The 13854-nt window shown below is 33.8% G+C and overlaps 1 protein-coding gene across 2 annotated transcripts in view; it reads right to left on the bottom strand.

Moving 5' to 3' along the window:
* The window catches only part of LOC106142428 (uncharacterized), a 41564-nt gene that overhangs the window by 3468 nt on the left and 24242 nt on the right, over positions 1 to 13854 (bottom strand). The window contains exon 1 of one of the 2 annotated variants that reach the window (XM_060946962.1): positions 9040 to 9239. The exons of the other annotated variant lie outside the window; for it this stretch is intronic. The gene's annotated coding sequence lies outside the window, so the exon portion shown is untranslated. Of the gene's footprint in view, positions 1 to 9039; positions 9240 to 13854 lie in introns of those variants that run through there. 2 annotated transcript variants of the gene reach the window in all.

Below are 13854 nucleotides of genomic sequence, written 5' to 3'. Positions count from 1 at the left end.
AAAATTATTGTTTTTTTTTCTTTAAAATTTGGTGAATGGTTGAAGTTGATTTAAATCTGGTAAGATTGATATATGTTTTGATTAATGTGAGCGATGAGTTTGATTAATTGTGTTTTCTTATATTTGTACACCAAAAAATCTAATTAATGTCTAAAAAATACTACAAATAGTCAAGTCTATTAACCCTTAAAATTTACCAGATAAATTAAATTTTCCCCTACTTTCACCCTCAACATCTTTTGAAAAGCAAAATCGATTTATCATTAAGAGGCTGAAAATTAAACCCTTTCTGTAGATACTCAGAATGATTCGTTTATTTGGATGGCTTGTAAATTTCCCAAATATAATATTAAAATAAGACAGGTAATAAAAGGAAAAAGAGAAATTATGTAAAAAGGTGGAACTATGCCATGTATATCCGCATACTAAGTATGTAGGTATAAAATGTAGTAGTATTTAGAATGGAACCCTCTTTTGTATATTTGAAGTGGTTTCCTACATAGGAATGATAAAAACCGCAAGATACTTTGACTTTCACTTATGTAAACTTATTATTTTTATGTTGCAAGAATTTTCCGTGCGAGGTATTCAGCACCTACGTCATTATTCTTGTGTGGTTACCGGAATACTCCATCTCTTTCGCCTATGGGAATAGGCGCATTCATCTTATACAGCTTTTACGAAGATCCAATAAGTATGGATTAGGTTACACAGTACGAGTATAGGCTGCGGAGGCAGAACGGAGGTAACTTCTGACTTACGCTATGTGAAATAGTATCCTTAAGTAACTTTATTTATATTGATGGATTACCGGGATTATATAAGCTCATTAACCACTTCCGCAGCCATTACGTCCAAATTATCCTTCCCTCCCTTAGAATAATGGCACCAATCCATATAAATGGTCGACATCGCTTACCATTTCCTCCCACAGATTTCTCCTAATCGTTGCTTAAGTTTTCGTTAATGTTCGGAAAAATGTTTATTAGTACTTAATTTCCCAACCTACATATTGTGCAAACATGTTCACTAAATTATTTTATTAAGTTAATTCCCTCGTCTCTATTACGTGCAAAGTACCCATCTTTTCCGTTCCTATTGGATTTTTGAGAAATTGTATTCTCAAAAAAGTAAAAATAAAATATTGCTTCTTTATTTTTCCAAAGAATTTTAACATACTAAACTATACATAAGAAGACCGAAAGACAATATAACCGTTGAATCGATATTAATTGAATATAGGTCGAACTATGTCGACAATAATTACATTTGGTACATAATTAAGGACGTCCTGGCAAAGGGTCAGGTCTAGAGTACCCGAAACCGCTGAGCTTGCATGAAGAGAGTTATGAATGAAGAAGATGAATAAATGAAGCGATGGAATTATGCAGAGATCGTGGCAAGTGGAAACATTTAATCTCTGCCTACCCCTCCGGGAAAGAGGCGTGATTTTATGTATGTAGGTAGATACATAATAAACTTCTTTGAAATAAGAAAAAAAATATCAATACTAAAAGTTTAACTAAATAATACTATAAAAAGGACAGGCTGCAGACAGAGGTACAAATACCTCATGTAATACTCGTAGTTGTACGGGACAACAAGCCTCTATTTAGGTCGGGGGCTAAAATATTATAAGCATACAATATCTTTATAATCACCTTTGTGATATTGCAAAATACAATTCTGCTCGTGTTTGCACTCTTTTGTTCAATCATGCGCTTGTTTGCATATAACTGTATTGAATTGTGAAATGAATGTACCTAACCGAGTTTTCCTTCAACGCACATCTGTTTTCATATGACTTTTTCGTTGTTACGCGGGGTTCCCAATCGAAATTAAATTATATTCTGTTGTCACAGGAGAGAAAATGTTAATATTTAGTTTTGCAATAAGTATAACAACATTTTAGACGATCTACTTATCTTTCCCAGGAAGAATGTACCAGGGTCTTAAAATGCCAGGAGAATGATGATAAGGTAGCAATATTAAAAATATTTATTTTTTTCTGCATACCTTGAATGTATCTCGATCAAATCGGTGATATCCTGGTGTAAGGTCAGAGTATCCTAAACCAACAAGTTGTGAATTTCCTAGTCTATGGACGTCGAGCATTCAAAATTATTTGAGTTTGAAATTTGACTAAAGTTTTAATTAACACTGCCGAAATTTATAGACACTTAGAAACAGACGATTGTGTCTTTTATTTACGGTCAATACGGTCATCGTCTAATTAGGTTAGCATAACAAGCTTTTCACTATGGCTCGAATGATTTATTAAGTAAGTTTAAAAATATATGGACAAAGTGAAAAGATGTAATTATGTCTACCCTAAACGTATACCGACAAGTCTGGTAAGGATTTAGTTATAAATCGCTTTCGTTTGTGTGTTTTCCGGTATATACTCATCACCACATATTTTTCCGATTTGAATCCAATTTCAAATTTTACTCGCATTAATTATTTTAAAAGCTCGTAATGTTACATATCCTACACAATAATGGTTCGATGACGTCACTTGCTCTAAGTAATTGCATTCCTTGGAAGCGCTGAACTAGGCCGTGATATAATGCATTTAATAGGAACATGATAGTATACCTACATTTTTTCCTACCCCTCCGGAAGGGAGGCGTGATTTTTTTATGTATGTGCAACAATATAATATGTCTTCTTATTCATATATTATGACCGTTTGGCCCGTCATTCAAACCAAAAGAACAATAATTATATTAGCAGTATTAGGTCCCGCTGTACCTAGCAAATGAAATTCTTTGGATCTAATTTGAACTGAAATGTTGTTCATCTTTGCTCAACCTTAGAATGTCACTATATGATACTTCACAAAAATATTCGTGGCAATCCTCCAAAGTATCATTTCTTTCGTCCTCCAAAAAACTAGACTACTTACATTTAGTTTTCAGTGAACCAAGTAACTTACGATTTATGTTAGGAGGCTGTCCCCAATAAATTTCCTCGCGGCAGACCGTCGTCTGCTGCGGCTTCACTGGGTCAAGTTAGTTTCAAGTGCTTTTGAGTTCTGTTTGTCATTTGGCGCCACTTAACAACTCAATATGCTGTGGTGTTTAGTTAAGAGTGAAAAGGTTAAAAAAACTATATACATCTCGTAAATAATTGTATCATATGTTTAGTTTAACGATGGCAAAAGTAAAAAGAAGCAAAATATATTTAAGCAAATAATTTTGATTAAATTAACATACCTGACAACACATTATAAGTTAGTTAAAGAAATTTCCAGTTAATTAAAAGTTAACTTGTCTCTTTATAATATAATTCATTATGGACCTCTGAATTTATATACATCAAAGTTCTGGTCTATATCAATTTATGTAAAGAAAAGAACGATAGAATGCGGTTCAGGCAGCTGCGAAAACACGTTGCGAAATTGCTTTGACCCTTTGAAGGTACCTAAGTATATTTACAAGGGGCAAAGAAAGACGAACATGTAAGCCACCCATAAATGAGAAAATGCGTCTTCAGCTCGTGTTCCTAAGACTGAGTTATACCTATACCTATATGAGTATGTCGTATAATATAGTTATATACTCGTATTGTAGAATTCAAAATCAAAAGTATACAAATTATATACACTGCATTCTTAGTTTTTTTGTTATCAATTGTATTTATTATTATTATGAATGAATACATGTCATACGGGAGATAAAAAAACTGATAATGCCTCTGTCAAAATGAAGTTATTTAATCTGCATGTTTTCCGTAAAATCCCTGTGACATGGCAGTTGCCTGTCACGGAATTAAAATCGAGTGACGCTCCACACTTGTCATGAAATACGGGAAATCGAACGGCTGGGTATTGGGAAGTGGGAAACCGACGTCCAATTAGGTTGCGTACTGTACGGAGGGCGTCATTCCGTTTGCTAACAAACGGATGTTTTGAAATGTTCCTTGTTTTTATTCTGCTGACAAAAAAGAGAATTTTTGCAACATGTATCATTTTTTACTACAAATTGAGACAATAGATGCTCTGTGTGGTTTGCATTACTATTCAGCATGCTGGTGCCGTGACTGTTCATATGTAATTATAAATGAGGTGTTTGTAGTCATCTTTAGAATAATTGACTAACAATCTTGAAATTCACTCACACATTTGTGCTTTTCGTGGGATTTGTGATCCTCGCAACATGTTTAGTCTTATTACCGGAAATGCGAGAAGAACCACGTGTAAAAGCTAGTCATATATATTATAATATACGACGTATTGTAAATATCATGTCATCTACATATTAGTCTATTTCTGTCAAAGTTTTTAATTACTTTTACAAGCAGGGCACCTTTACAGTATTTATATGATTAATGTAATAGTCGTGGAAGTGGATAAACCTTCACATGATGAGGTTTATTTAGCGTTCCCGTAGGATTCATTACTTACTAATGAATTTTCTTGAGCTAACAAACATCACTATGATTAAATTTGTAGTCGACTTTGGCTGTAAGCTAAGGCTATAAAAACATTTATAAAGGTTTCATAGATTTATTGCCTTAGTATAGGTTTAATATACTCTGGTAGAATTATGATTAAGATTTTATTTGAATAAATTTGTGGTCAACTTGCATAGACTCTGTCTATAAAGAACGATTTCAGGTACTTTAGTATAAGTGTTATAATCTGGTAGACTGAATAATGTAATTATTCAGATTAGTTTGAATAAAATATATGTAGATTTCAACTGGATAAGACTGATTAGGGTAGGATCGTTTGCATAAACTGATAACAACCATATATATTTATTTGTGAATGAAGCGAATAAAACTATAATAGTTAATAAAGAAATGAACTTTAAGGATCAAATTACACAGCTAAGCTAGCCTAGAAGTAAGTTGGAAAATATAAGTTAACGAAGTAAAGAAATGAATAATGAAAATGCTTTTGCTTAAGCCTCTACCGTATCCAAAGAAATACTTATTGTGGTTTATATCATACATTCTTTTAATAAAAAATCTGGAGATCACAATTCTCTTCAAACGGTCGCATTGTCCCCAACTTATTAATATTAAATCGCAAAATCTCATCGAATATTTCCGGAGAAACGGAAAGGAGGCTGTTCCTTTAGTTAAGTAATAAGGTACGTGCCATTTTATCGGCAAGGATCGTAAAACCGCTCCAAAGGGTTGCAGTAACAAAATCCTTCGGCTCATAAACAGGAAAGAAAAATAAAGTACTTACACCGATTATCCTTTATAGAAATAGGATATCAGACATCGATTTATTAACTGAGATTCGTTCTTAATAGAAAAATTTGTATGATCTCAAACATTAAGCTTTCCTGAAAGACCATTTTAATTCGAAATTCAGTGACCCCCGGTATGCGACTATAGAAAATAGAATGTCTTTTTTACACAAGGTCCTTCCAATCCAAATATATATAATATATTCAAAAATTAACTAACACGAAAGCAAATATTTTTTATACATATTTACTTTTGTGTTACGTTCGCAAAATAAAGTCCCTTTTAAATATAATTTATTCAAGGAGGTTTATAGATATTCATAGAAAATTTCATTGTTCTCTACGTATGCATTTCGCCAAATCATAGTACACCTATGTATGCCATTTTTTTGAAAGTTGATTCGGAGTAAATATTTTCAGCTTGTTCAATATCATGGACCAATTTTAACCAGTAAAAAATGCAAATTGATTTGAATTTTTAATGAACACTTTGAGACCATGATTACAGTGTTACAATTAAAATCCTTTATTCCAAGCTTCTCCGTTGATAAAAGAGGGAAGGGAAAGACATAATAATAAAGAAAACGAAAGCTGTGAAATTACCAATTATGGACCGACCCTTCAGTTGTGTCCCCCTAAAAGCCTCCTTTCCCTGCAATGTTATAGTACAGTTTTTTGGTACATAAAATCGTAGTTAAGAGGCGCCTGTAAGGGATTTTTATATTTGTTTACATACAAGTATCATGTCTTTGTCATGTATTCATTATGCAAAAGACTGTTAAAAAAATATTGATAACAATTTTATGATCAACAATTTTTAAGTTAATTTTGTTTAAAAGCGCATAGACTTCATCTTATTTTATTTTACTTTGGATATAGGTATAAATTTTTCTAGGTTTCCGGAACTATGAGGTCCTTTGAAATGTGTTTTAAACATGTTTTTCAACAAATTTGATCACTTTTAACTTAATGGAAATTTTAACACTTTTCTTTCGCAAAATAACAAAATTTAATAAACACGTATTCAGTTTTACTTTAATTTTGCCTAACCACGCTTTTTTGTAAGTAAAAATCATTTGGTATAAATATTAAAATAAGAAGCCCAAATTACTTCTTGCATCTTGAGAGATAAGTAATAATGAGACAGCAAACAAATTGTTCTTTGAAACCCTACCCTTTTATCTATGCCAAAGAAAGGTTCAAATAAATTTTCAGATGCGGATTAACTTGACTTTTGGGTTTACATTTTTAGAAATTTTGCAGATAAGAAAATACATTTTTCATTTGAGGCGCACAAATACCAACGTTGAATAGCTAGATAGAACTAGATAACTATGTATGTAGCGAAAATACTCGTAGTTGATTGTTTGCCGACATTTAGCCCCGTCAGTTCAAGATGTAAAATTTTTCTTTCTTTACATAGGAAAATTATCGTTACAAAAATGTATCGTTGATTTAATATTGCGTTACACTTATCTGATGGTCATTACAAACATTATCTATGTAAGAAGTTTATGTACTAAAAGTCAGTCAGACATAAAGTAAGACTTATTTAATTAAAGCAAGATTTTTATGAAATCACTTTTTTAACTCTCTCTTTAATTTTCCATTTGTTACTAAATGACAAGAAAATATATTTAAATCAAAGAAGCACCGACAATATCCCCAAAAGATTTAGAGAGTATTTCAATATTAATAGTGCATTAATGGTAGTTATTATACAAACTTTTAAGTAATGGATTGCTTTAGTGCTAGTGAAGTATTAAAAGCAAAGTTTTGATAGTTAGCGTCAAACTCCGAGCCATACACAATTAATTTCAATTCTTCAATGAACTTTGAATAAAGATGAAGCTACGATATTCTAATGGATATTATTTGCAGTATTGTTATATATTTTAACTTAGTCTTTTATCATTCTAGAAGACCTTTGGTTTCAGTTGTGCTTTTATTAACGTAAGTTACTTGGTATTGTCACAATAATATCATAACAATTTGTATTGAAATGTGTGCACACGTATAAGTTAGCATCCCTGGCAATTATCTCTGGATTGTTTAAGTGATTTAAAGTACATTAAAAATAATATACTTACTATTTTTATATTTAAATCTTTCAAAAAATTGTAAGTCTGTACGGATGTGCAACAAACCTACACCTAAACTAGTCGAGTATTAGGTAATTATCAGGTATACGAGTGGTATATGTGAGAGAGTAGTTATATTATAATATATTATATATTATAGAGATGTGTTTCCCGTAATGCCATTATGACCCCGAGGTGCGATTGCCTACATTTCTAAAGAAGCGCTTAATCCATTACATAGTCTTGTAATATTTAGTACCTAGAAGGGTTTTATCGGACAAGAATACTCTTTGAAGACAGGTCGTCCCGAGATTTTCAGGTCACGTGCGGATATTTCAGGCTTTGCTTGCTGCTCTTCGCGTTATTTACAACAATTTATGAGGAAAATATCGTGCATTGAATTATTGTAATGCTAATTATATTTCTTACTAATACTAGTTCCAGAATGACATTAAAAACTAGGGGTAGCATGTATGTACCTATTATAAATGCGAAAGTTTTTGAGTAATCCTTTTGCCAAAACTATGATTAGGATGAAACTCTTCAGTATTATATTTTAATGTTTAAAGTGCTGTATAATCAGAATGAATAACATGAACAGAAGCTAAGCTTCATATTTACATTGGAATAAAATAAGTCAATCAAGTGAAAGGCTATAACTTTAGCTTATTTTATGAGGCGATGTGCTAGCTACCTCACTATTTGAATACCATACAGCTGATTGTGGCCTTTCAACCTTTCGAGATTACTGGCTCTGTCTACCCCGTAACGGATAAAGATATGTATGTTTAATTTAATTAATCGAAATTTCCAGTCAAACAAAATGTGTTAGACAAATTCCATTAAAGAGATAACTCCAGTTAAATCTGTACATCCAATTCCAACGTAATCGTGATTTCACAGTCCTCGATTATTCAAATCTAACCGAACGTGATTGCGGAACAACAAACGTAGCGTATGTAAATTGAAAAAGGTTGCGTGCGGTTTGTCATATTAAAATACTGAGCTTTGGTCAAGACAATATGTAAATTAAATTTTGAGGCTGTGACTACTACACGCTGCTATGTGAGGCATCGACCGTGTTAAATGTCAATAACATGCTTCAGCGGAGCTTGAGCTCTGATTTCGATACCTGGTCGGGGTAGTGATAGTACACAAAATTAATAATTTTTCCTTACACAGTCTGGTGTCCCGGATCCACTCCCTAGAAATATTTCTTTTGCTTCGTCTACAATCATCATATCATGTATAGTATATGCATTAGCTTAGTGTAGGTAATTTGACTATTCATCAGAACGCCTTCATTTTCATCAAGGTATTTGATCTGATCTGATAGGATCGGGTCGGATGTATGTGTTTGTTGTATTTTATGAAATTTACACGGATAGAATATAACCTGAAATAACACAAATGATACTTTTTATCCTGAAATTCTCATGGGAGTTAAACCCTGGAGTCCAGCTACCTCATGATGTGACCACATGAATCACGTGGTATGAAGTCACCTCACGGTACTAACGAGTCGATAACCACGCTTACTCCTCATTTCTTTAAGATACTCGTAACAAGGTAGTTAAAATATGGGTTATTTAACCCATATTTTAACTTAGAGTAACTTTATTTTAATTTAATCATAATGTTATTTACAAAAAATCAATAAATATTATTATGTGCATTGAAGGAACGAATAACTAACAAAAGAAAAATAATCCATGTTAAAGATAATCATGATTTGTATTTTGTAGGCATACCTTAAGAAAATAACGCGCATTCCCGTGAAAGCATTTTCCAGAACAATAAAAGTCTTTTTCGATTCGAAGCACTCAGCGGATCACTTCACTTGGCAGCGGACATGTCAAACGTAACGTTTTGATCCGACGTCATTGTTACGAGAAGTTCGCCCGAGAGTAAAATCTGCGGGAGAGCGATACAGGGTGATGTTCTCTCGACGCCGTCCGGACGGGCACTGCTCGCCGTCAAGCCACATACCCGGGATAGCCTCGCCCAGTGCTTCCACCACTCATACGAATATAACTTCATTCCATGTTTTCAACGGTTTCAGCTATTTTATTCAGCACTCGTAGTACGCGAGGGCAAATGATTTAGCGGAATTTAAACATGCTTTGAAGATGGGAATTTTTTATATGGAAAAAGGTACGGACCGCGTGAGTGTGGTTTTCGCTTCCTGATTTTTCCGGCTGAGTGATATAGGGCTGTTTATTACGGTACATTTCAGGGAGATCGTTGTTTTGTTTTATCATTTTAAGCTTCAGTTTCTTTTCTGTCCGTAATAGTAAGACAGTATTTGGGAGATAAATAAAGCATTATTTATCATCCTAAAATTTTATGCTCATTCTATTCAACGTTTCCTATCTCATTGCAACGTTTCGAACCCTACTAATTTAACTAAACAATAGTCCTCTACGGGTTTTACTTACGATAAATCAAAGTCAATGATTACGGAAATTTTAAGGTTCAACATTAATTAATTTTCCGTATAATCCTGGAACCTGACATATATGACAGTTTGTCGTTTAGCGGGGCATCCTGGGGTATCCTGGATAAACAATGCCTTACGTATTATGGCATTATCACATAGAGACTTGGGGAAAATTATGAGAACACGTTAACGTCTGGAAATGTTTATTTTATATCTGAGCCATAAAACCTTACTAGACTTACACAAAAAAAAATCGTTATGCGAATTCAGAGGAGAAACTCTAACAGGTTTGTGAAAAGATATGTTGTGCATCATCTTTAATCACAAATTGTTAAGTATTATAATCTCGTATAATTGATACTAGATAGGGTTATCTTGTATTTGTTTACCTATGTTGGTTGGGTCCAAGAAGCTATGAAACTTATTTTGTGTTTCCAATAAATAAAAATATTTTTATTAATAATTATGTTTACAAGTGTACTTAATAATAATCTGACGATTTCTTTATAGACGTTTTGCTGATCGGGTGATAAGCTAGTTAGGCAGATTGCTCTTTAGACGTTTCGCTTTGTTTAACGTTTTACTATTTAGACTTTCTGACTGGAAGGGGGGAATATGAATGCATTAATTGTTTCGTTCCATATTCATCTTCTTTGATCTTCACGTACTGTGTTAAGTATATCTAAAAAACGCCGCAGTTCATTAAACTAAGAAAAACTTATTTTAATGTATACTCTTTATGTAGTTCATGAATCTCATAATTCAGGAATGATCTGTCATCCATCTATATAGTTACCCATTTCAGTGGATCTGTATTTACATATTACCAATTGAGACAATATTTCACCCTTACTATCAGTACATCGTTTATTTTCCTTGTAGAAAAATACCCATACTACGTGCTACGAATATCGCTACGAAAACTGCTACGAAAGTTTTACAGTGCTACAATGTTGCTACGAAAAAGAGTTGACATTACAAGGTAAAAATACAATTTCATCAATTATCCATACTTCCATACTAATATCACAAAGAGGAAAGGTTTGTGTAATTGTTATTTTCCATTTTCGTCATCGCTGAACCGAACTGCATGAAATTTTGTATATCCATAGAAGAACATACGATATCCATAGAAGAGTAATTGTGGGCGGAGACGTGGGCGAAAGCTAGTTCCTTTTCTATATGACGGCTTCCTTGGTGTAATGGTATTATTATGTTCCTGTCTCTGAAGTACAAGTCCCGGATTTGATCCCCGGTCAGGGATCTGAATGTCCTGCATGGATTTTAGATGTTCAACTATAAATCATAACTTTAGCATACATTACCTTGCACCTTACATACATAAGCAATAGCGTTTATGTAAACTATTTAAATGTAATAAGTAAATTAAAAAAAAAATTGTCCGTCTGTATGTATATTCACGCAAAACCATCTCGTAGTAGGTTGGATTTTGATGAAACGGTACCATTACTCTTGCATTACTAGGTACTTTTTTATCCCGGAAAATTATTAATATAAAGTATAAAAATCCAGTCTCCTTTAAACGACAAAACCGATTTTAAAGCATTTTTCACTGCTCTAAATAATTAAGTATCGTACTTACATATATACATATAGTCACGTCAATATCTCTTGTCGAATAGATGCTACATGTCGAGGCTAAGTTTAGCTGTTTAGCTTGATGATAGAATTAAGATTTAAATAGTGACAGGTTACTAGCCCATCGCTAAAAAAAAAGAATCCAAGTTTAAAAGTCTATTCCTTAGTCGCCTTTCACGACATCCATGGGAAAGAGAGGGAGTAGTCCTATTCTTTATATATTACATTGTATACGAGTATTTGTAAAATATATAGTATAGCGCGCATCTTTGTTTTACCGACTTTTCGCAACCCTATTTTTTATCGTAAGGTTGGCGGCTTCGTCACAAATAGTAAACAATTATATGTTTTAAAGTACATCTCTATTAATTCATAACATAAACCTCCCAGTGTGGCTGTGTATTTTACGACTAAATACGGCACGTAATGGCTTCGACGCCATAGATTATACACGGCAGTGATATCCTATTACGCTCCCGTTCTGATAGCATAGCTATTTACATTTATGGCGCATTTAACTTTAGCCTCCCACACCACACTAAAAGCCGTTTTACTTGCCCATCAAGATTTTATCGCAATCGCTGTGTTAGTATTAGTAGTCCAAGTCGAGATTATATATACAATACATACATACATACCATTCCGTCTTTTCAAGACTGTTGGCTTTGTCTACCCCGCCAGGGATATAGACGTGACCATATGTATGTATACTACTCTGTCAAGAAAGTAGCGGGAAAAGATCAATAATACACAAACTGTTTGTTATTCATCCAAATTTATTTTATCACCTTCAAAATATGCTCCTTTAGAAACGATACACTTACGCCAACGAATAATCCAATCATCAAAACATTTTTTAAACGCTGTTTCCGGAATTGAGGTCAGTTCTCGCCGCGAATTCTCTTTTATGTCTTCTACCGATTGAAAACGGGTGCCACGAAGTGGTAATTTGAGTTTAGGAAAAAGAAAAAAGTCGGCTGGAGCCATATCTGGTGAATATGGTGGTTGCTCGATGGTATTTGTTGAGTGTTTGGTTAAAAATTCGTTCACAATGATGGCCTTGTGCGAAGGTGCATTATCATGGTGCAAAATCCAAGAATTTTCTTTCCACAAATCTGGCCTTTTTCGTCGGATTTGCTCTCTTAAACGCCGCATAACACTCAAATAATATTCCTTATTTACCGTTTGACCTTCCGGCAAGAATTCCGAGTGCACAACACCGCGATAGTCAAAGAAAACAGTCAACATGACTTTGACTTTTGAACGACTTTGGCGTGGTTTTTTCGGTTTCGGTTCAGTTGGAAGGCGCCACTCCGAAGCTTGTTGACTAGTTTGCATGTCAAACTCGTAAACCCACGTCTCGTCACCAGTAACAATGCGTTTCATGAATGTTGGGTCGGAATTGACTCGTTCTAGCATGTCCTCAGCGACTCTCATGCGATTGAGTTTTTGAAAAAAATTCAGGTCTTTTGGGACTAGCCGAGCGGCAACATGTTTCATACCCAAATTATTAGTTAAAATGGTACGGATCGACTCGTGAGATACAGAAAGTTCGGTGGCTATCTCTCTCAAAGTTGAAGAGACCTACCAGAGCGAGGCAAATCTTCCATCACATCTCGACCGCTTTTGAACGCTTTGTACCACTCATAAGCACGAGTTTTTGATAAAGTCGATTCACCGTAAGCCTTCTGTAACATTTTCAGTGACTCCGAACACGATATTCCATTGGCAATGCAAAATTTAAGACAAACTCTTTGTTCGATGTTTTTATCCATTATGAAATTAGCAATACACACTAGATATGATATAACTAAAAATAGCACTGTATTTAATGTAAACAACAGATGCAACTCAAACTCCGCGCCAAAATGGAAAACAGTTGTGCCAATCTAACAACAACAAAAAAAACAAAAATTTGAATTTGGAACCATAAATAAATAATCCATTCCCGATACTTTTCTGACTGAATGTATGTACGGTTGGGAGTTCGAACGAATGTCGTGCTATTTATATAAAGCCATCAGATAAAACTGAATAAATCCAAGGCTACACGCGCTCTGTGAGAGATAGGGTTGTAAATTATATCACAAGTAATAGAAGCAGTATTTCATAAAAGCAACCAGTGCAAACAGTGTAGCTAAGGAAAATGCGACATTCGTAGTTTACAACAAACCCGTACGGTATTTTATGAATACTTTATATTCCACCAAAAAGTTTCGCACCTTTTGCTTGACCTGAAATTTGAGTAATTCTGACATTGAAAATTGCATGCATACATGTCTATATCTCTACCGGGGTAGACAGAGTCAACTGTATTGAAATGACTGAAAGGCCGATATCGTGACTATGTATGTATGTACTAAGTACCATCATCTCTATGTTCGTTGTACTACATCTAAACTAACCCGGTTAGCGCTATATTTTTTTAACGTACAATGCCAAAAGACTGGTTATTCATAGGTCAATGAGTGATCACTTATTCCGATTGATTGATTAAATCATTCTTACTTTGTCCAGTAAATGCACT

Source organism: Amyelois transitella, chromosome 12, assembly GCF_032362555.1.
Source record: "Amyelois transitella isolate CPQ chromosome 12, ilAmyTran1.1, whole genome shotgun sequence".
NCBI lineage: Eukaryota > Metazoa > Arthropoda > Insecta > Lepidoptera > Pyralidae > Amyelois > Amyelois transitella.
The sequence above is the reverse complement of the archived record's forward strand: the minus strand, read 5'-3'. Positions and strand labels throughout refer to the sequence as shown.